This window comes from Pleurodeles waltl, chromosome 6 (genome assembly GCF_031143425.1).
Source record: "Pleurodeles waltl isolate 20211129_DDA chromosome 6, aPleWal1.hap1.20221129, whole genome shotgun sequence".
NCBI classification, from domain to species: Eukaryota; Metazoa; Chordata; class Amphibia; order Caudata; family Salamandridae; genus Pleurodeles; species Pleurodeles waltl.
Window position 1 is genome coordinate 73,422,344 of NC_090445.1, and position 20,252 is coordinate 73,442,595.

The 20,252-nt window shown below is 46.5% G+C and overlaps 1 protein-coding gene across 1 annotated transcript in view; it reads right to left on the reverse strand.

The window, feature by feature from the left end:
- LOC138299219 (E3 ubiquitin-protein ligase TRIM39-like) overlaps window positions 1-20,252 on the reverse strand; it is a 216,941-nt gene that overhangs the window by 143,861 nt on the left and 52,828 nt on the right. The window lies entirely within an intron of this gene.

The window sequence follows — 20,252 nt, forward strand, 5'->3', positions numbered from 1 at the left end:
ATCTGTCAAGTTGCTCATGCAGAATGCAATTTAAGTCACCATCCCAGAACAGGATGTTTGGCTCAAGGGGCAGTAACTTAAAGAAGCCAAGGTCATCAATTTTGGAACATTAACTGTTAACTAGCATAATATGTGTAGCTCCTGGTATGCCCTATAGAATAACATATTTGCCATGGTCATCTATTTTGGTGCCAAGTATATTGAACATTTTTGATCACCTTACCACCCCTTGAGCATAAGAGGAATACGATGAAGCATTGCAGTGAGCTGTAAATCTTTTAGAAAAAGCAGATTCACACTTTTGGTAATGTGCTTCTCCTGTAGGGGTGCAGTACTGATTTGCTGTCTATCAAGGTATGCCAACATCTGACACATTTAACAAGGGCGGTTAAGTGCTCCAACATTCAATGTTAGGAACAATTGGGACTTTTTTCCTCTAATTCATACCACAAAGAGAACTTTTCTAATCCATATGTATGTTACAGCTGTTGGACGTAGTAATATCTTACTGACTAATTTGTTTCAAGCATCAGACCGTAGTGTGAAGTTGACCATATCAAGAAACGAAATAACAGAACTCAACCACACTCCTCCCAAATCCCTCCCGCTGTGGTTGCCCAGTTCCACCAGGACACATTTACCTGCACCCCCACCTTCCCTACCAAATTTGGAACCTAGAACAAAGCTAACTGTGCTATAAGCTCTTCTGATGGTATTACCCTTGATTAGCTACATAGGGGCCGGCTCCTACTCTGCTTAAACAAACAGAGGGGGGCAGAGGGTGATTAGTAGACACTTACTTTGAACAACTACTGTATACATTATACAGCGGTTTCTATGGCAGTAGAGTTCCAGTCAGGCTGTAGGCTCCCTGTGGATCACTCATTCACAGGCCCCGCAGGCAGTTATGCAGCAAGGAGCTCATAGGGAGTTTTAGGATTAACACATCACAATTATGAATTTTGTGTCACTGAAGGCCTCATTATGAGTTTGGTGAATGGAAAACTCAGTTGGAAACCTAATTTTCCGCCCACTTGCCTAGTGGGAAACAGGCTACAGCATTGTCTCCGGCTTGTAATCGAGCTAGCGGTAATGCTGTCGCCTGCAGGGTGCAAAGCGGACAGTGAACATTGTGATGGTGCTGGCCAGGGGGGGCCCTGCACTGCTCATGCCAAGTACATGGGCAGTGCAGGCGCCCCCCTGTGGCCCCCCTGCACCTGTTCTCCACCAGCCTTTCCATGGTGGGTTTACCGCCATGAAATTGCTGGTGGAGAACGAGGTCTCACTCCCCGAGCAGCACTGCTTGCAGCGCTGCCCTGGCAGATTAGGACCTCCGCCACCTCCAGACCGCCGGGATCCAAGATCATGGTGGAGCTGGTGGTTCCCTAGCGGTCTGCCACAGTCCCAACCCACCACAGACCTTCCCCCCTAGGGAAACACCAGGACAGCACCCACCCAGCGGGCCCATGTCATTGTCCCCAGGACACGTCAAACAACAGTGTGTCCACCACTACAGGGACCCCAGGCAACCCCACAAACACAGGACGATCAGGGACCTGGGGTCAGTTGCAGTGGCACACGGTTCAGGGGACAGAAGCACAGGACAACAGGGAAGCTGGGATGACTGCTGTGCGACAGGGGGAGGACAGGTCCAGGGAACGCACTCTCCACGAGGCACTCTCATACATCCTGGGAGCATACCACCATTCCCAGGAGACCATGGGCCAGATACTGGCCAAGTTGCAGGAGACCCAGCAGCTGCTGGAGGGACAGTACCTGGGGATCAGTGATAACCTAAAATACATCTATACCATCCTAGTCAGCACTGCAGGGGTGCTGGCTGACATGGGCAAGACCATGAGGGAAGCAGTGGCACAACAACAGGCGCCTGACACTAGCCAAACCAATGAATAGCCTTTTCACCTCCGCTGGCGCTAGTGGAAAGAAGGCCCCACCACAGGAACAGCAGACCCTCAGCACCCCACCCCCTGCAGAAGAAGAACCACACCGCAAACGGTCCCTGCGATCCAGGCAGAAGCCAGAGAACATAGTCAAGACCCCCGCCAGGAAATAAGACTCTCCTGATTGTCACCCTTCTGTCCCACTCTGTCACCCTGTCCACATTGAACTGCCATTACTCCCCTTCCTATGACTCACTGGACAATGCACCTGTGATACCAAGAGACTGGACTCTACCATGGACTTTCCTCCACCATCAGCCCAGCCATTGCACATCCCCCTCTACTTATGAGCACTTAATAAACACCCTTGGAACAAATACTAAACTGTATTAGTACAACATTATCAAAGCATTGCAACTCAAATATACAGTTAAATTTACTTTGGAATGACCTTTGGTGGGCAGCAGTACACATAGCAGGAGCCAGAGTGGGGCACAGAGATCTGAAAATAGAGATGCCAAAGGGTACAGTCAGTGGCCACTGACATAGGGAAACAGGCTGCCATGTACAATGTCCAACAGGAAACTGAAATGTAAAGTGAACTTACAGTGTCTTACCTGTGTGTCACTGGAAGTACTGCTGAATTATATTGCTTCTGTTGTCAACATCTTCTTCCTCTGCCTCCTCTTCCTCACTGTGCACAGGCTCTACCGCTGCCACAATACCATTTCCAGGCACATCCTCCTGCAGAAAAAGCACTTGGCGTCTCAAGGCCAGGTTGTGCAACATGCAGCGATGATCTAGCACACCTTCTTGGGTGAGTAGTACAGGGAGCACCGGAACCTGGCCTTCAGGAGGCCGAAGGTCCTTTCAATAATCCTCCTTGTACGCCCATGTGCCTCATTGTAACATTCCTCTGCCCTTGTCCTGGCATTCCTCACTGGGGTCGGTAGCCATGAGAGGTTGGGGTAACCAGAGTCACCTGCAAATATCAAGGGACAACTGTTGGACACCATCTAACCCTTTGGGACAACCCCATACCCAGACACCTACTCATAGTGTGTGGGGACCTTGGGCTCACCTATTACCCACACCTGGTGCCTCTGGAGTTGGCCCATCACACATGGGATGCTGCTATTTCTCAAGATAAAGGCATCATGCACAGAGCCAGGATATTTGGCATTCACATTGGAGATGTAATGGTCCGCCAAACACATCATCTGCACATTCATAGAGTGATAGCTTTTTCTAATCCTGAAAACTTGTTCATTTCTCCAGGGGGTGGGGGGCAGGGGAAGTGTGTGTGGGGGGGGGGGGGCTACAAATGCCACATGTGTACCATCAATGGCACCAATGATGTTGGGGATATGTCCCAAGGCATAAAAGTCAGCTTTCACTGTGGCCAAATCCTCCACCTGGGGGAACACGATGTAGCTGCGCATGTGTTTCAGCAGGACAACACTGGTCAACACGTTGGAGAACATTGGCTGGGACATCCCTGATGTCATGGCCACTGTTGTTTGGAAGGAACCACTAGTCAGTAAATGGAGCACTGACAGGACCTGCACTAGAGGGGGCTACCTGTGGGCTGGCGGATAGCTGACATCAGGTCTGGCTCCAATTGTGCACACGGTTCTATGATTGTGGCACGATCAAGTCTGTAGGTTATGATAATGTGTCTGCCCCCCATTGTCGCAAGGACTACCAGGGGTCTGTACACGGGAGACGCCGCCATCTCATATTCAGCCTTAGCGGTTGAAGCCTATGGAAGAAAACGGTGAGCAGAGGGTCATTTTCCCACCTCTATTGCACTAATGATGATTTGTTTAATTTACAGAATCAAGATGTAAATCCGACAATCAGTTGCTGTGCCAATGTCTATGGTAGGTGGTCGAAGACCGCCGTGCAACTTCGCATTGGTTATCATTGGGCCCTATGGGTTCCAGGAGCCACCGCCGCGGACGTCACCGCCATTTTCTATCTGTTCACTCACTTGCTACCTGACCTTCAACAGGAAAGGACCTACACTGCAAGTGCTGCTGTGACCTGTGTCTGGAAGCGACGATGGCTCATGTGTCTGGGGAAAGGGCCCCTGCCTTCACTGCGGAGGAGATGGAGGCGGAGGAGTTGGAGAAACTGGTGGATTGGGTCCTACCCCAGTACACGTTACTCTACGGTTCCAGACAAACAGGTGAGTATACTGTGAGCAAGATGCATGGGCCATGAATGTATGTTTGTTGCTACCACCGTGGCAGTCGGCGTGTCAAAGTGGCTGTCTGTGTTGGCTGTTTCCGCCATGGTCGTGATCCCATTTTTTATACTGTCGGACGATTGGCGGTATTACCGCCGCTTTAACACCGACCGCCACGGTGGTAATGAGGGCCATAGTGTGAACAGAGTCCAGGGGTTCCCCAGAGGCTTAACAGAGGCTAAAGTAGATAATACAAATGCTCTCTTTTGTGGTAGTGTGGTTGAGCAGTTAGACTTATCAGAGGGTAGAGCAAAACATTTGTCGTACACACAGAGAAATAGAAGAAGCACACACTCGTTGACTTAACTCCAGACCAGTGGTTTTTATATAGCAAAATTATATTTTCTTAATTTATTTCTAGAACCACAAGATTCAAGTTGCAGGTAAGTACTTCAATAGATGCGTATTTCGCACATATATCAACAGTACTTTGTTTAAAATCAATAAGTTATATACAGTTTTTGAAACATTGGCAATGATCTGTTTTAAAAATTGACTACAATTTTCAGAAACAGTTTCTGGTGGAAGAAAAGTTAGTACAATTTACAGGTAAGTACTTGACTTAGAGCTCCAGTCTCCGGGGATTAGGAAGTGTATAGGTTGAGGTTCAGGTTAACCCCAAACACCCATCCCCAGCAACAAGGGGTCAGCTGGGTGCAGAGGTCAAAGTTGAGGCAAATTTAACATGGGCTCCTATGGAGACTGGGGCACTCGTAATCAGGCCTGTCTGCAGGTAAGTACCCGCGCCTCGGAGGGCAGACCTGGGAGGTTGAGAGGAGCACTGGGGGAGCCGCGAGTAGGCACCAAACACACACCCTCAGCTGCACTGGGGCGGTGCAGGTTGCAAACAAGGCGTTAGGTTTCCAGTGCTGGTCTATGAGGGGACCCTGGGGGTCACTCAGATGCTGCAGGCAAGGTCTAGGGGGTCAGCGTGGACAAGCCACAGGCTTGATTACGATTACGCCAAGAAGAAAGCCGTATCATTATCCATTACAACACAGTGCACCTTGGTCTCAACCAGGATCATGAATGGCATTATTGGCTACTATAATTTGACTTTTTCGTTTTCACCACAGTGTTTATTGTAATTCTGTCTTTTCCTCCATTATTTTGTATTTGTATTTGTTATCTTAGTCCTCTTTCCCTCTTAACTTCCTTTTTATTGTTGTCTGTATTGATTTTCCCTTACAGGCTATTTACTGTTGCTTTACATGCTTATACCCATTGGTTGGCCTGCTGGTCTTTTTCCTCTTTTCTTTTTCTTTTTTTCCCTTCTTTTCCCTTTTTTCTTTCCTTTTCCCTTTCCTTCTTTTCCTTTCTTTTCCCTTTTCCTCTTCTTCTCTTTATTCTTTTCTTTCATTTTCTCCTCCTATCTATATGCATATCTCCCTTACTTCGCGTTCTATTTACTCATTACTTTTATTGTTTTATTTTCCTTATTCTCTTACTCTTTTAGCAACATTATTTAACATCTTCCATAGTAATTTTCTGGGTTCCTTTTCCCCTCTTTCCATTTGGATCTTAATCTGTTAATGTTTATGCTATCTCATTAAGTATGCCCGTTTAAAGATGGCGACTTAAATCTCGATATTTCCCATCCCGGTAGTCCTTCCTCTGTTTTCACGACTCAGATCAGAGGAAGGACTACATGCGGGTGCTCCTTTTTGGAGCCTTATAACGCGGGGACTTTCACCGCGCATCCGCGATTCACCGCGGGACACGTAACAAGACTTTACCTTATCTACGATCGGTAAGAGTTTCCACCGGAGACGTATTGGCTATTCTAGTCTTTGTTTTGCTCTGTTTCCTCCTCTCCGCTTTTAGCGGTCATTGGTAGAGGTTACCTTACCTTGCTCCTTCACGAGTCCCTCCTTTGACAGTATGTAAACTATTTTGTATATGGTATGGTGACATCGTTCTAATGGGGTTTTTCGGCGAGTTGCCCTTCAGATGCCTTTTCAAATTATCTTGATTTATTTTCTTTCCTATCTTGAGTATACGCCTACGGGCTCGCGATGTGCATTATTACTTTCCTTTTGAATTGTCATGACGCTTTAATGTCTTTTGTTATGTTTGTACTGTTTAATGTGTCAAATATATATTTTTTTGCCTTATAGATTTTCTTGGCATGTACATATATATTAATTTTGAGTATGATATGGATAGATTTATACTTAATAACTTTTCTTCTGGCAGCTAAACTATTGTTAACTTTCAATTAATTTCTTGCTTTTTTAACCATCGTTTCAATTTACTGTACTAGTCTTTCTGACAGCAATGAATTTCTCTGTGCTTAGATGAATTGTTTTATATACCATTGAAGTACTCCTATGCATCTGACTACTGGTATGCATTTTTTTCCATTTTTTCTGTTTATTCTGAGATATATATATCGGATACTTTTCCTCTTCACTTTATCATCAGTTCTATGTACTAACATAATAACTAGGAGAGTGCCAGCTTGCTTTTACTTACTGTTTGCTTTAAACCATTTACCAATGGAGTTATTCTTTTGAGTATACCCTTAATTCAATCTTATTGTATTCTTACAACGGTTAACTCGTATCTCACTTTTGATTGTCTTTCTCATTAGTTAATGTCTTGGTCTTAACTGGAATTTTGTTCCTTCAAAGTACATTTTCTTTTTTCTCACCACCTGGGGAGCACATTTAGACTTGGTTGCTTGACCTATTTGCTTGTTAGCAATCAACCATCATTTTCGGGGAGCACCCTTTTTTTCTTTAGCATTTCATTATATTTTATTATACTTTTTATTATATATGTCTTTGTACATTTTTCACAGCCTTGAGAAAGCCCTGGCTCAACAGCCATCAGGGGGCGAAACACGTGTTGGCTGTTACTTCCAAGTATCCCGATTGGCTGTTACTTCCAAGTATCCCGATTGAACTATCTACGTGTTGAAAAAGAAAGTCTAAATATTCCGTTCTTCCTTAAAATAAACACAACTTTGAACTTGACTAATTGACATTTTTGTGTGGGTCTGTTAGACCTGACAGCCTTAGGGTAGTCACCCCTAACTTTTTGCCTGCCTCCCTCCTCATTTTTGGATACTGTTTTTGCTGGTTTTTAGACTCTGCGCACTTTACCACTGCTAACCAGTGATAAAGTGTATATGCTCTCTCTCTGTAAACATGGAAACTTTGGATCATACCTGATTGAACTATTTAATCTACTTATAAGTCCCCAGTCATGTGCACTCCAGGTGCCTAGGGCATATAGATTAAATGCTACTAGTGGACCCGCAGCACGGATTGTGCCACCCACTTAAGTAGCTCCTTTTCCTTGTCCCAGGCCTACCATTGCTAGGCCTGTGTGTGCAGTTTCACTGCCACCTCGACTTGGCATTTAAAAGTACTTGCCAAGCCTAGAACTCCCCTTTTTCTGCATATAAGTCACCCTTAATGTGTGCCCTGGGTATCCCCTAGAGCAGGGTGCTGTGTAGGTAAAAGACAGGACATGTACCTGTGTAGTTATATGTCCTGGTAGTGTAAAACTCCTAAATTCGTTTTTGCACTACTGGGAGACCTGCTCCCTTCATAGGCTAACATTGGGGCTGCCCTCATACACTGTTGAAGTGGCAGCTGCTGATCTGAAAGGAGCAGGGAGGTCATATTTAGTATGGCCAGAATGGTAATACAAAATCCTACTGACTGGTGAAGTCGGATTTAATATTACTATTCTAGAAATGCCACTTTTAGAAAGTGAGCATTTCTTTGCACTTAAATCCTTCTGTGCCTTACAATCCACGTCTGGCTAGGTTTAGTTGACAGCTCCTTGTGCATTCACTCAGACACACCCCAAACACAGGGTACTCAGCCTCACTTGCATACATCTGCATTTTGAATGGGTCTTCCTGGGCTGGGAGGGTGGAGGGCCTGCCCTCACACAAAGGACTGCCACACCCCCTACTGGGACCCTGGCAGACAGGATTGAACTGAAAGGGGACCTGGTGCACTTCTTAGCCACTCTTTGAAGTCTCCCCCACTTCAAAGGCACATTTGGGTATAAAACAGGGCCTCTGCCCTACCTCATCAGACACTTGCTGGAGAAGAAACCGGAACCAGAAACTACATCCTGCCAAGAAGAACTGCCTGGCTGCTCAAAGGACTCACCTGTCTGCTTTCTACAAAGGACTGCTGTCTTGCTGTTGCCCTGCTGCCTTGCTGAACTCTTGTCTGGCTGTGAAAGTGCTCTCCAAGGGCTTGGATAGAGCTTGCCTCCTGTTCCTTGAAGTCTCAGGACCAAAAAGACTTCTTCCTTTCACTTGGACGCTCCGTGCGCCGAAACTTTCGACGCACAGCTTGTTTCGCGGCGAGAAAAACGCCGCACACCGACGCTGATCGACGCGACGCCCTCGGGGCGATCGAGACTTCGACGCACAACCTCGCAAGGACAAAGCCGCTCGACTTTCCAGGAGAAATCGACGCGACACCCACCGTGAGTGCGAAACTTTGACGCACGGCCTCGCAAGGACAACGCCGCCCGACTTCCAAGGAGAAATCGACGCGACGCCTGCCGTGAGACCAAACTTTCGACGCACGGCCTCGCAAGGACAACGCCGCCCGACTTCCAAGGAGAAATCGACGCGACGCCTACCGTGAGATCGAAACTTCGACGCGCAGCCCCGCAGAACGACGCGCAGCCGGAAAACAAGCAGGAGAATCCACGCACAGACCCGGGACATCTGGTAATCCCCGCGATCCACAAAAAGAGACTGTCTGCGCGCCGGAAAACGACGCCCGACTTCCCCGCGTGGAAAAGACCGACGCAAGTCTGTGTGTGCTGAGGAGAAATCGACGCACACACCCCTTTTTCCACGCATCTCTTCTCCTGTGGCCCTATGAGGAGATTTTCCACCAGAAACCAGGTACTTTGTGCTTGAAAGACACTGTATTGCATTCTAAAGACTTAAGACACTCTATATCACTTCCCTGTGATATTTCTACAATTTTCCATTGCAACTTTATTCTTTTTGACCTACAATTATCCTGATAAATATTATATATTTTTCTAAACACTGTGTGGTGTATTTTTGTGGTGCTATATGGTGGTATTGTATGATTTATTGCACAAATACTTTACACATTGCCTTCTAAGTTAAGCCTGACTGCTCGTGCCAAGCTACCAGAGGGTGGGCACAGGATAATCTTGGATAGTGTGTGACTTACCCTGACTAGAGTGAGGGCTTTTGCTTGGACAGGAAGTAACCTGACTGCCAACCAAAAACCCCATTTCTAACAGGGTCCTTTCACCATTTTTTAGCACAGGGAGGAGGGCCACCTGCTGAACATAGCTGCACCTGAGGTCGGGTTTTTCCAAGGCCTGGGGGCTGCTGGTGCAGTTGTCTTTTGCGGTCAGGGGGGTCCTCGGGATTCCCTCTGCAGGCGTCGTTTTGGAGGGGTAGAGACATCAACCCAGGGTGAGCACTTGCTCACAATCACCTGGGGACTCTCTCTAGCTGGTTGGGCCACCTTATCCCCAGGTCAAAGGCGTCGTGTGGCGGGTGGTCAGTACTCACAGATCCGGGGAGACTCTGGAGTCCCTTGGTTGTTGATTCTTTGTGGACAGGGACGCTGTCCTCTGGAGTTCTCGGTCCTGTGTGGTGCAGGGCATCCCTCTGGAGCTTGGCAGAGGTCGCTGGTCCCGCTGGATACATCACTTTCTTTGTGCAGGTTCTCTGAAGCAGGAGCCAAGCTGATAGGGCTGGAGCCAAGTCCGTTTGTGTTGTCCTTCTTATCTGCGGGGTTTCAGCTATGCAGTCATTCTTCTTCTTGTGAGGTCGCTAGGAATCTGACAACTTGGGTTCAGGGGAGCCCTTAAATCCTTGATTTATGGGTGTTACAGGGTTCAGGTGGCAGTAGCCAATGGCTACTGTCCCTGAGGGTGGCTACACCCTTCCTGTGCCCTTTGTTGAGGGAGGCACATTTCTAACCCTATTGGTCCCTGTCCTCCAAACCAAGATGGAGTATTCAGCAGGGAGGGGGGTCACCTCAGCTCTGGACACTTTAGGGGTGGTCCTAGCTAGGGTGGTCACTCCTCCCTTCTTTCCCTAATGTTCCCACCAGCCTTGCCACCAAAAGTGGGAATTTGTCCGGGGGGGGGGGGGGGGGGGGGCCTTTGAGGCTCACCGCCAGGTGTTACAGTTCCTGCAGGAGGCAGGTGTGAAGCACCACCACCCAGGACAGGCTTTGTTTCAAGCCACAGAGCACACAAAGGCTCTCACTCCAAGGGCTCAAAAACTCATCTCTAAGTGGCAGACTGGCACAGACTGGTTAGTCCTGCACTAGCAGTTTGGCTATCATACAGGGGGCATCTCTAAGATGCCCTCTGGATGCATTTTTCAATAAACCCCACACTGGCATCAGTGTGGGTTTATTGTGCTGAGCCGTTTGATACCAAACTTCCCAGTATTCAGTGAAGCCACTATGGAGCTGTGGAGTTCGTTATGACAAACTCCCAGACTATATACTCAATATCGCTATGTTGCACTTACAATGTCTACTTATGGACTTAGGCACTGAAGGGGCATATTGCTCATGCAGCTGTGCCCTCACCTGTGACATAGTGCACCCTGCCTTAGGGTTGTAAGGCCTGCTAGAGGGGTGACTTACCTATGCCACAGGCACTGGTTTGTGGGCATGGCACACTGAAAGGGGTGCCATGTGGACTTTGTCTTTTTCTCCCCACACAATCTGCAAAGGCACTGTGCATGTGCTTGGTGAGGGGTCCCCATGGTGGCATAATACATGCTGCGGCCCTTGGGGACCTTTCCTGGTCACAGGGCCCTTGGTACCATGGGTACCTTTGAGGGAGGACTTAACTGTGTGCCAGGGGTGTGCCAACTGTGGAAACAAAGGTACAGATTTTGGGAAAGAACACTGGTGCTGGGGACTGGTATGCAGGATCCCAGCACACTCTCAATCAAAGTTGGCATCAATATCAGGCAAAAAGTGGGGGGGGAAACCAAGCCAACAGTGGCACTTTCCTGCACAAGTGTTAGAAGCCATGCCGGTGTCAGAAGAAGCAGGATAAACAGAAAGTGATGGATGGCTGTAATGAAGTAATCACTGACAATGATGAGAACGCCAGCGTACAACTCAATAGTGAAGTAGTAGATGTTGTAGTGGTGCGGCAAATATGGCATCAACTTTAGTAGCAAAGCTCAAGTCAATGGTGCATCATCAAACACAGTGATAGGAGAAATGCTTGCAAAGAGTGTAAAACACTGGGAGTCGCTCTGGTTTTTCGCTGATTGTGCCATGTAGACAGAGGCCCATATTATTATACAAATAAGTACTGAACATGCGACTCATGGGAACAGCCCTACCTTGTCCATGCCAGGCAAGACCCTATTCAGCAGGGAAGAAACACAAGCAACAGCAGACCGGTGTTGGTGCAACATGGAGTCACTAGTGCACAGCGATACATCCAAAAATGACAAAAGAGGTTGTCACACATACACTTATTGTGCAAAATGTGTTACCACCAATTGTTTTCAACTGAGGCATCTTTGATGATGAGCAACTGCATTGCACTGCCATGCGCTTGGTGTAGAACAATCAGCTGAATCAGCTCTCAGTGACCAACTGGAAGCATGGGTTGTAGTTCCAAGGAAAGTTCAAGATGATAGTGAGATAGCAATTCAATCCCTGAAAGAGTGTGCTCATATAGGGCAGTAGACGTTTGCGTTCATGCTTATCATCTTAGAAAGACGATAAGTAATACAATATCTACGACAATTAAAAATGATGAAATTCCACCAAGCAAGTTTAAAAAGTGACTCCCAAAAATGTAGAAATGTTTCCAAAAAATAGTCTTCAAGCAAGTTAACAATCAAGAGCCAATTGTCTTGAAAACGGGAGATAACACCAGTCATGTTAAGGCATGAAATACAGCACTAGGAAGACCAGCAAAATGTGTTGGAAACAGAATGTGCAAAAGCCTTTGTACCTCAGATACTTGAAGTGCAAATGTTTGAAGCGCAGAGGTCAGAAGAGCCACTTTTTTGTGTTAGAATTGCAAAAAGCTTATTCAATTTATTGAAGCGCATATTTGTAATATTGTCTTTCAGCCACAGAATAATCAGATGCCTTTTTTGGAGAAGGATATAAAATAACCCCAAAACATTTCACTGTCTGAAAAGTTAGCACATTAGCGTATACTTGGGGGAGACTATAACATGAAATATTTGATCTAATAACATACCTACCATTGTTCAAAATATTATCATTGAATGGATGACCAATGCAGGTTTAGAAGGATTGCAATGGCCTTGCATCATAACTTCATCAAGTGAATGTCTTAAAGGATAAGTACACAAGCATCTACTAAACAACATTTCCATTGGAGAGACAAATAGAATTTGAAAGTAAAACGCCACATACTTTGGAGGACTGTATTGCCTATGCTTTTATCCTAAAGAAGTTTAGCCCCTTTCCCACCAAGGATGTAGTGGTTACGTCCGGTGGCGTGGCGCTGAGGCGGCATGGACGTAACCACTACGTCCTGGTATAGGCACTGGGGGGGGAAGCGCTGGCGCTCACCCCCGAGGGCCTCCCCCCCAGGACAGGGCTAGAAGGGGAATCGCCTCCCCTTCCAACTGCGAACCCCCTTGAACCCCAAGTGACGTCTGATGACGTCAGCATACGATTACGTGCTGACCTCATCAGAGGTTACCTCCCATCCTTCCAGCGCGATGTGGAAGAGAAATGCTCAGCATTTCTCTTCCGCTCGGAGGACGGGGCAGGCAGAGGCATGAAAGGAAAGGCCTTTCCTTTCATGTCTCTGCAAGCATTTCTGCTGCCCGATCGCAATGCGATCGGGAAGCAGAATTTCCTTTCATGTCTCTGCAAGCATTTGCCCACTAGACACCGGGGATTTGTTTTTTGGAGTCTTACTCATAAGGGGAGCGGCCCCTTGGGCAAGGGCCGCTCCCCAGGGGGCCAAATTATTTTTAGGCTATTTCTGCCCCCCTGGGGGCAAATCGGCCTTATATAATTAGCCAGATCTGCCCCCATGGGAGGCAGAAACCACTAGCCACCAGGAATTTATTTTTTTATACTTACGCACAAGGGGAGTGAGGGCCACTCCTCAGGGGGGCAAAATACTTTTAGGCCTTATCTGCCCCCCCTATTATAATTAGGCAGATCTGCCCCCATGGGGGGCAAAAACCTCTAGACACCAGGGATAATTTATTTTTTAATGTTTTTTTTTTATATGTAGAGAGCGACTCCTTAGGCAAGGATCGCTCCCTGGTGGACCAAATTATTTTTAGGCCCTTTCTGCCCCCATGTGAGGCAGAAACCACTAGACACCAGGGATTTTTTTTTTTTATACTTACGCATAAGGGGAGCGAGAGCCACTCCCTAGGGGGGGCAAAATACTTTTAGGCCTTATCTGCCCCCACGGGGGCAAAAACCTCTAGACCCCAGGGATATATATTTTTTTCTATTTACTTTATGTTTTTATGTATGGGGAGCGACCCCTTAGGCAAGGGTCGCTCCCCTGGGGGGCAAATTGTATTTTGGCCATTTCTGCCCCTCTTGGGGGCAGATGGGCCTATTTTTATTAGGCCAATCTGCCCCCTTGGGGGCAGAAACCACTAGCCACCAGGGATTATTTTTTGTTTATATACTTGCGCATTAGGGGAGCAGCCCCTTAGGCAAGGGTCGCTCCCCTGGGGGGGGCAAATTGTATTTAGGCCATTTCTGCCCCCCTTGGGGCAGATCAGCCTATTTTTGTTAGGCCAATCTGCCCACTAGACACCAGGGATTTTTATTTTTTTGCTTCAATTTCACGCAAGGGGAGCGACCCCTTAGGCAGGGGTTGTTCCCCTGGGGGAGGGGGTGGGGGGGGGGGTTTATTTTAGGCCATTTCTGCCCCGTGGGGGCAGATCGGCCCATTATAATTAGGCAGATCTGCCCCCAAAAACCTCTAGTCCCCATGGATATATATTTTTTTCTATTTACTTTATGTTTTTATGTATGGGATTTTTTGTTTTGTTTATATACTTGCACATTAGGAGAGCAGTCCCTTAGGCAAGGGTCTCTCCCCTGGGGGGCAAATTGTATTTAGGCCATTTCTGCCCCCCTTGGGGGCAGATCGGCCTATTTTTGTTAGGCCAATCTGCCCCTTATTTGGGGGGGGCAGCCCCATGGGCAAAGGTCGCTCCCCATGGTGGCACATTACTGTTGGCCAAGATCGGCCTATTTTCTAAAGGCCCATCTGCCCCAAAAGGGGGCAGAAAGCCCACCAGAGACCAGGGAAGATTTTTTTTTCAAAATAAGAGGGTGGGGGTATGGCCATACCCCACCCCAAATAAATGGGGCCAATGTTGTTCTGCCCACCAAGGGGGGGGGGGGGGCGCTGGGGGGAGCAAAAGGTCTACTAGATGCCAGGGTATTAAAAAAAACAAAAAAAAGTGGGGTGTGTGCTACCAACCAGTATGGGCATGGTTATGCCCCCACCCCAACTGAAGGGAGTAACAGTCTTTCAGCTCTCCCCCCGCACACTAAAACATCTTATCCCACGGCAAGCAAGAGGTCATTTGATTATTTTGGGTTCTGGTTTACATTTGGGCCATGGGAGCTTGGATAACTTTCAAAATCGTCCCACTTGGAATGGTGAGGGCTGCACTTTTAGAACTTGGGGACGCTGCCATGTGGAAAAATCCACAAGACCTAGACACATCTGAAAACTAAACATCTGGGTGATTCCCGGGTGGTGTGCTTCACATGCACCCCGCACCACTTTCCTACCCACAATGCCATGCAAACCTCCAACGTTGCTGGAAATCACACATTTTTCCCACATTTATGTGATGGAACCTTCCGGAATCTGCAGGAATCCACAAAATTCCTACCACCCAGCATTGTCTCATCTATACCGATAAAAACTCGGCAGCACTTGTCAACCTAAAAAAATTTTTTTTTCAAACTGCCCTTTTGGATCCGCTTTGGTTCTCCCTCAACTCCGACATGTTTTTGGCTCTTCCCTGTCACAGGCACTTGGCCCACCTACAAAATTGAGGTATAATTTTTACCGGGAGACTGAAGGGAACGTTGGGTGGTAGGAAATTTGTCCCAGTGCAGTGATCTCACACAGAAATGTGGAGGAAATTTAATTTTTTAGCTAAATTTGAAGTTTGCTGAGGATTCTGGGTGAGAAAACATTGGGGGATCCACACAAGTCACACCTCCCAGGACTCCCTTGGTGTCTAGTTTTCAGAAATGTCTGGGTTTGGTAGGTTTCCCTAGATGGCTGCTGAGCCTAGGACCAAAAACACAGGTGCCCCCTCCCCCACCCAACAAAAACAGGTAGTTTTGTATTTGATCATTTTGATGTGACCAGATAGTGTTTTGGGGCATTTCCTTTTCCTTTGCTTTTGTAGGCACTAGGCCTACCCACACAAAGGAATGCTGGGTAGAAGGAAATTTGTGGCTCCTCTCAGATTCCAGAACTTTCTGGCACCGAAATGTGAGGGAGGTGGGTTTTTTGGCCAAATTTTGAGGTTTGCAAAGGATTCTGGGTAACAGAACCTGGTCAGAGCCCCACAAGTCACCCCATCTTAGATTCCCCTAGGTGTCTAGTTTTTAAAAATGCGCAGGTTTGGTAGGTTTCCCTAGGTGCCGGCTCAGCTATAGGCCAAAATCCACAGCTAAGCACTTTCCAAAAAACAGGTCTGTTTTCTTTGGGAAAATGTGATGTTGCATTTCCTGTCGCGAGCATTAGGCCTACTCATGCAAGTTAGGTACAATTTTAATCGGGAGACTTTGGGGTACACAAAATAGCACAACAAGTGTTATTGCCCCTTGTCTTGCTCTACAGTTTTTCCTTCCAAATGTAAGACAGTGTGTAAAAAAGATGTCTATTTGAGAACTGCCCTGTAATTCACATGCTAGTATGGGCACCTCGGAATTCAGAGATGTGCAAATAACCACTGCTTCTCAACACCTTTTCTTGTGCCCATTTTGGAAATACAAAGGTTTTCTTGAAACCCATTTTTCACTCTTTATATTTCAGCAAATGAATTACTGTATACCCGGTATAGAACGAAAGCCCATTGCAAGGTGCAGCTCATTTATTGGCTCTTGGTACCTAGGGTTCTTGATGAACCTACAAGCCCTATACATCCCTGCAACCAGAAGAGTCCAGCAGACGTAATGGTATATTGCTTTAAAAAAAATCTGACCTCGCAGGAAAATGTTACCTCAGTTTCAATATTTTTTTATTTCAGCTGTTATTTTCTGTGGGAAACCCTTGTAGGATCTACACAAATTACCCCTTGCTGAATTCATAACTTTGTTTACTTTTCAGAAATGTTTAGCTTTCTGGGATCCAGCAGTGGTTTCACACCCTTTTCTGTCACTACCTGGAAGGAGGCTGAAAGCACAAACAATAGTAAAAATGGGGTATGTCCCAGTAAAATGCTAAAATTGTGTTGAAAAATTGGGTTTTCTGATTCAAGTCTGCCTGTTCCTGAAAGCTGGGAAGATGGTGATTTTAGCACTGCAAACCCTTTGTTGATGCCATTTTCAGGGTAAAAAACACAAGCCTTCTTCTGCAGCCCCTTTTCCCCGTTTAAAAAAAACAAAACATTTTTGCTGTATTTTGCCTAATTTCTTGGTCTCCTTCACGGGAACCCGCAAAGTCTGGGTACCTCTAGAATCCCTAGTATGTTGGAAAAAAGGACGCAAATTTGGCATGGGTAACTTATGTGGACAAAAAGTATTGAGGACCTAAGCGTGAACTGCCCCAAACAGCCAAAAAAAGGCTTGGCACCTGAGATGGAAAAGGCCTGGCAGCGAAGGGGTTAATAACTGGAGAACGGAAAAGCAGGTAAATAAATAATCAGATGCAATACCACACTGATGGCTCTTAGGACCGCCAGACTTCCGGTGGCGGTCAGACCGCCGCGGTCATGGCGGTGGGACAGCCACATTACGACGGTGGTGGCGGAGCCACCACGGTCTGACCGCCGACACTGCCAGGTTGCTGCCAGTCAACAGCCTGGTGGTCTTGGCGGTTGTAATCCGCCAGGGTGGCGCTTCATGCAGCGCTGCCCTGGGGATTACGACTCCCCCATCCGCCAGCCTTTTCATGGTGGTTGGACCGCCATGGAAAGGCTGGCGGAATGGGGGTGTCGGGACCACCTGGTGGCCCCTGCACTTGGCATGGGCAGTGCAGGGGCCTCCATGGACAGCCCCATCACACTTTCCACTGCACGAATTACAGGCAGTGGAAAGCAGACTACGACTACGAGCTGTTAAGGCCTTGTGCCCCGATGGGCCGACGGGCGTAAACACTGTTTCTGCCTGCTGGCGCAGCGGGAAATTTGTAATAGGGTCGGTGGTGTTCTGGTCGCATTGGCGGTCAGATGGCGGTAAGATGGCGGTACGAGTTTGGTGGGCAGCCTCCGCCGCCCGCCAAACTTGTAATGAGGGCCTGAATGTAGACCAGCTGCAGGAAGAAGTGCCTCCTATTTAGAGACAGTTTGCCGAAAATATAAGGCAGAAAGAGATCAGTCTCTTTTAATAGGAGACCAAGCCACTTTATAACTTGTAAACATTTGCAATGCCCAGCTCAACTGTGTTAAAGTGTGCATCTAATCCTGTCCTTGCTATAAGGATTGTAAGACTTTTCTTATTATACTCAATGGAGAAGCAGCAATAAAAGAGATATTTAGATGGGAGCAAAGAACCCCCCCCCTTTGAGCTGTCATCTACCTCGGTATCCGTGCGCTGGGAATGCTGCAGCTGTTCTCTAAGTGCCATATTGTGCACAATCTACACTGCTATGAAGGAAAATTGGAGCAAAGCAAAGATCCCCGATTATAAACCAGTTGCCAAGCACCTGTAGGGGAGAACATTGGGGCACAGTTAAAAATGCCCAGGAATGATGCTTCCTAATAAACAGGAACCCCATCACGAATAGCTTGTAGCACATCCCTGAATCTGCGTGATACATCCCCCAAAGGGAGCAGGGGATACACATCCATCCATCTGCAAGGACTTGACAGTAGAAGTAAACAATTGCTGATATGTGGCCCTGGTGGAACACTTAAAGGTCATTAGGATGGTCTAACTAACCAAATGCTGGGATACCGGGAAGGTAAGCTTCTTGGTTATAATAGTAAAAGCCTACAGAAGCCTGCTGTGCACCATAATGCAATTTGTAGAATAGGCACTGAAATAATTCCCAAAGGGAGATGAATGCACAGTCTGCTGCCTGAACTCTCAGAAGAGACAAATTTGATCAAAGGAACTTGAACTTGAGACCCAGTATAACAGAGGCGGAGTGTGGGCTACTGACCTAATGGCCAAAACACCCATATCTGCTAAAACAAGGAAGGCTACCATAGAGAAATTCTTCTGTAGCAAGGCAGCCGCAGTTGACAACCAAAAAAGGACTAATACGCCAGGAGACATGGCTACACAAATCGAGAAGGACGACTTGAAGGACTGAGTGTCAGATCTTACAGAGAGCATGGAGAGGTATCTGACAGAAGCCAAAAACAAAATAAAATGTGCAGAATTAAATAAGAGATATGATCATTATGAACCACAATATGGAAAACAGGGAGCAGTCTAGAGTCTGGAGAAGCAAAGGAGCAACTTATGTACCTCCGTCTCCACTTTAGAATCATTAATGCAATACTCAAAGAGAAAAATGCGAGAACCTTGAAAACAGACAGGATATTTGTATACAGACTCTTACTGATGATGTGGAGAAGACATTTACACTTAGCTCTCAGAGCTGTTCCAAGAACTTCTAAATGCTAGAATTGAAACCCATGTTGGCATCTTAATGGCTCATAACGCGGGAAGGTGATCCAAGGAACCTGGTGCTAGACCAAGAGCCATTATCACCAAAATAGAGAATTTTAGGCAAAAGGAAGAAATCGTTGCGAGGGCCAGGAAACATAAACAGGTCCTGTTTAAAGAAGATACCACTACTCAAGATGTCTCCTTGGTCATGTTACAAAGTAGAGTAGATTTTGTAGCACTAACTCAAGACTTGCATAGAAAATATTTTAAACATAGGTGGACATTACCCATGGGCCTGCAATTTCAATGGCTAAGGGAAAGCACAGTGGACAGAGATATAGAAAAGGGCCTGCAGATTTTGAACCCTGGTGATGACCCTGAAGCCCAATCTCCAATTATAGCACAAATGTTGCGAAAGACATAATGGAGGATGGAGCCCAAAAAAAACAAAGGGAGAAGTCAGTGAGGTAAAAAACACAAAGGGCCCGATTCAGAAAGGTAACTTACACTTTTGAATTAAGTTTACACTTTTGAGTATGTTTACTACTTTTCAGTATTGACAAAATAAAAACACAATAAATGTATAGACGTAATACCGATGCAGATTGCCAACAAATTGAATGACAATCTTTAGATGAAGTTCAAGATGGAATCTTTTCTCTTCTACCCCTAGATAAAATTTTCATTAGCACTAAAAGTGTTACCTTGAATACCAGGCTCCCAAATGACCTGCAACAGCCACATACTCACTCATAACTCAGTATGTGTCCAATATGCAGCCTTCTTATAGGACCAAGGCTGGTCTGAGTTGTGTATTGTTGCTGTTTTCCTGAGAAGCAGAGAGCTAACGCCAGCGAGCACCACTGAGGAACAGAGTGTTTACCAATTCAGATGCTGCCTCTGGAATGTCTGAAGCTTCACTCTTGCTCCGAGCTTATATACCGTATCCCAATATGATTATGAACATAACAAGCCTTTTGATTTGTGAAGTTTGGTCTGAAAAGAAATTTGTTATTTCTCTTCAACATTCATCTAAATGTCTTGCGTGGCGTAAATAAACAAACACATAAGAATAGAACTACTGAAGCACCATTAATTAACCTGTTACAATGCATGCTTTGGAAAATATACGTAAATAATAATGGATACAGAAATAAATGAATGTCATGAGTGGGCTCAAAAAGAAAGGTAAGGCAAAGCACATGCCACTGGGGCGGTACTCCTAGCTTATGTAAATACTTGTTCACTTTCCTGTCCAGTAGCTGACGTGGTGGTTCTGAATGAGAATAACAATGGTGAGAGCAGAGCTAGAGA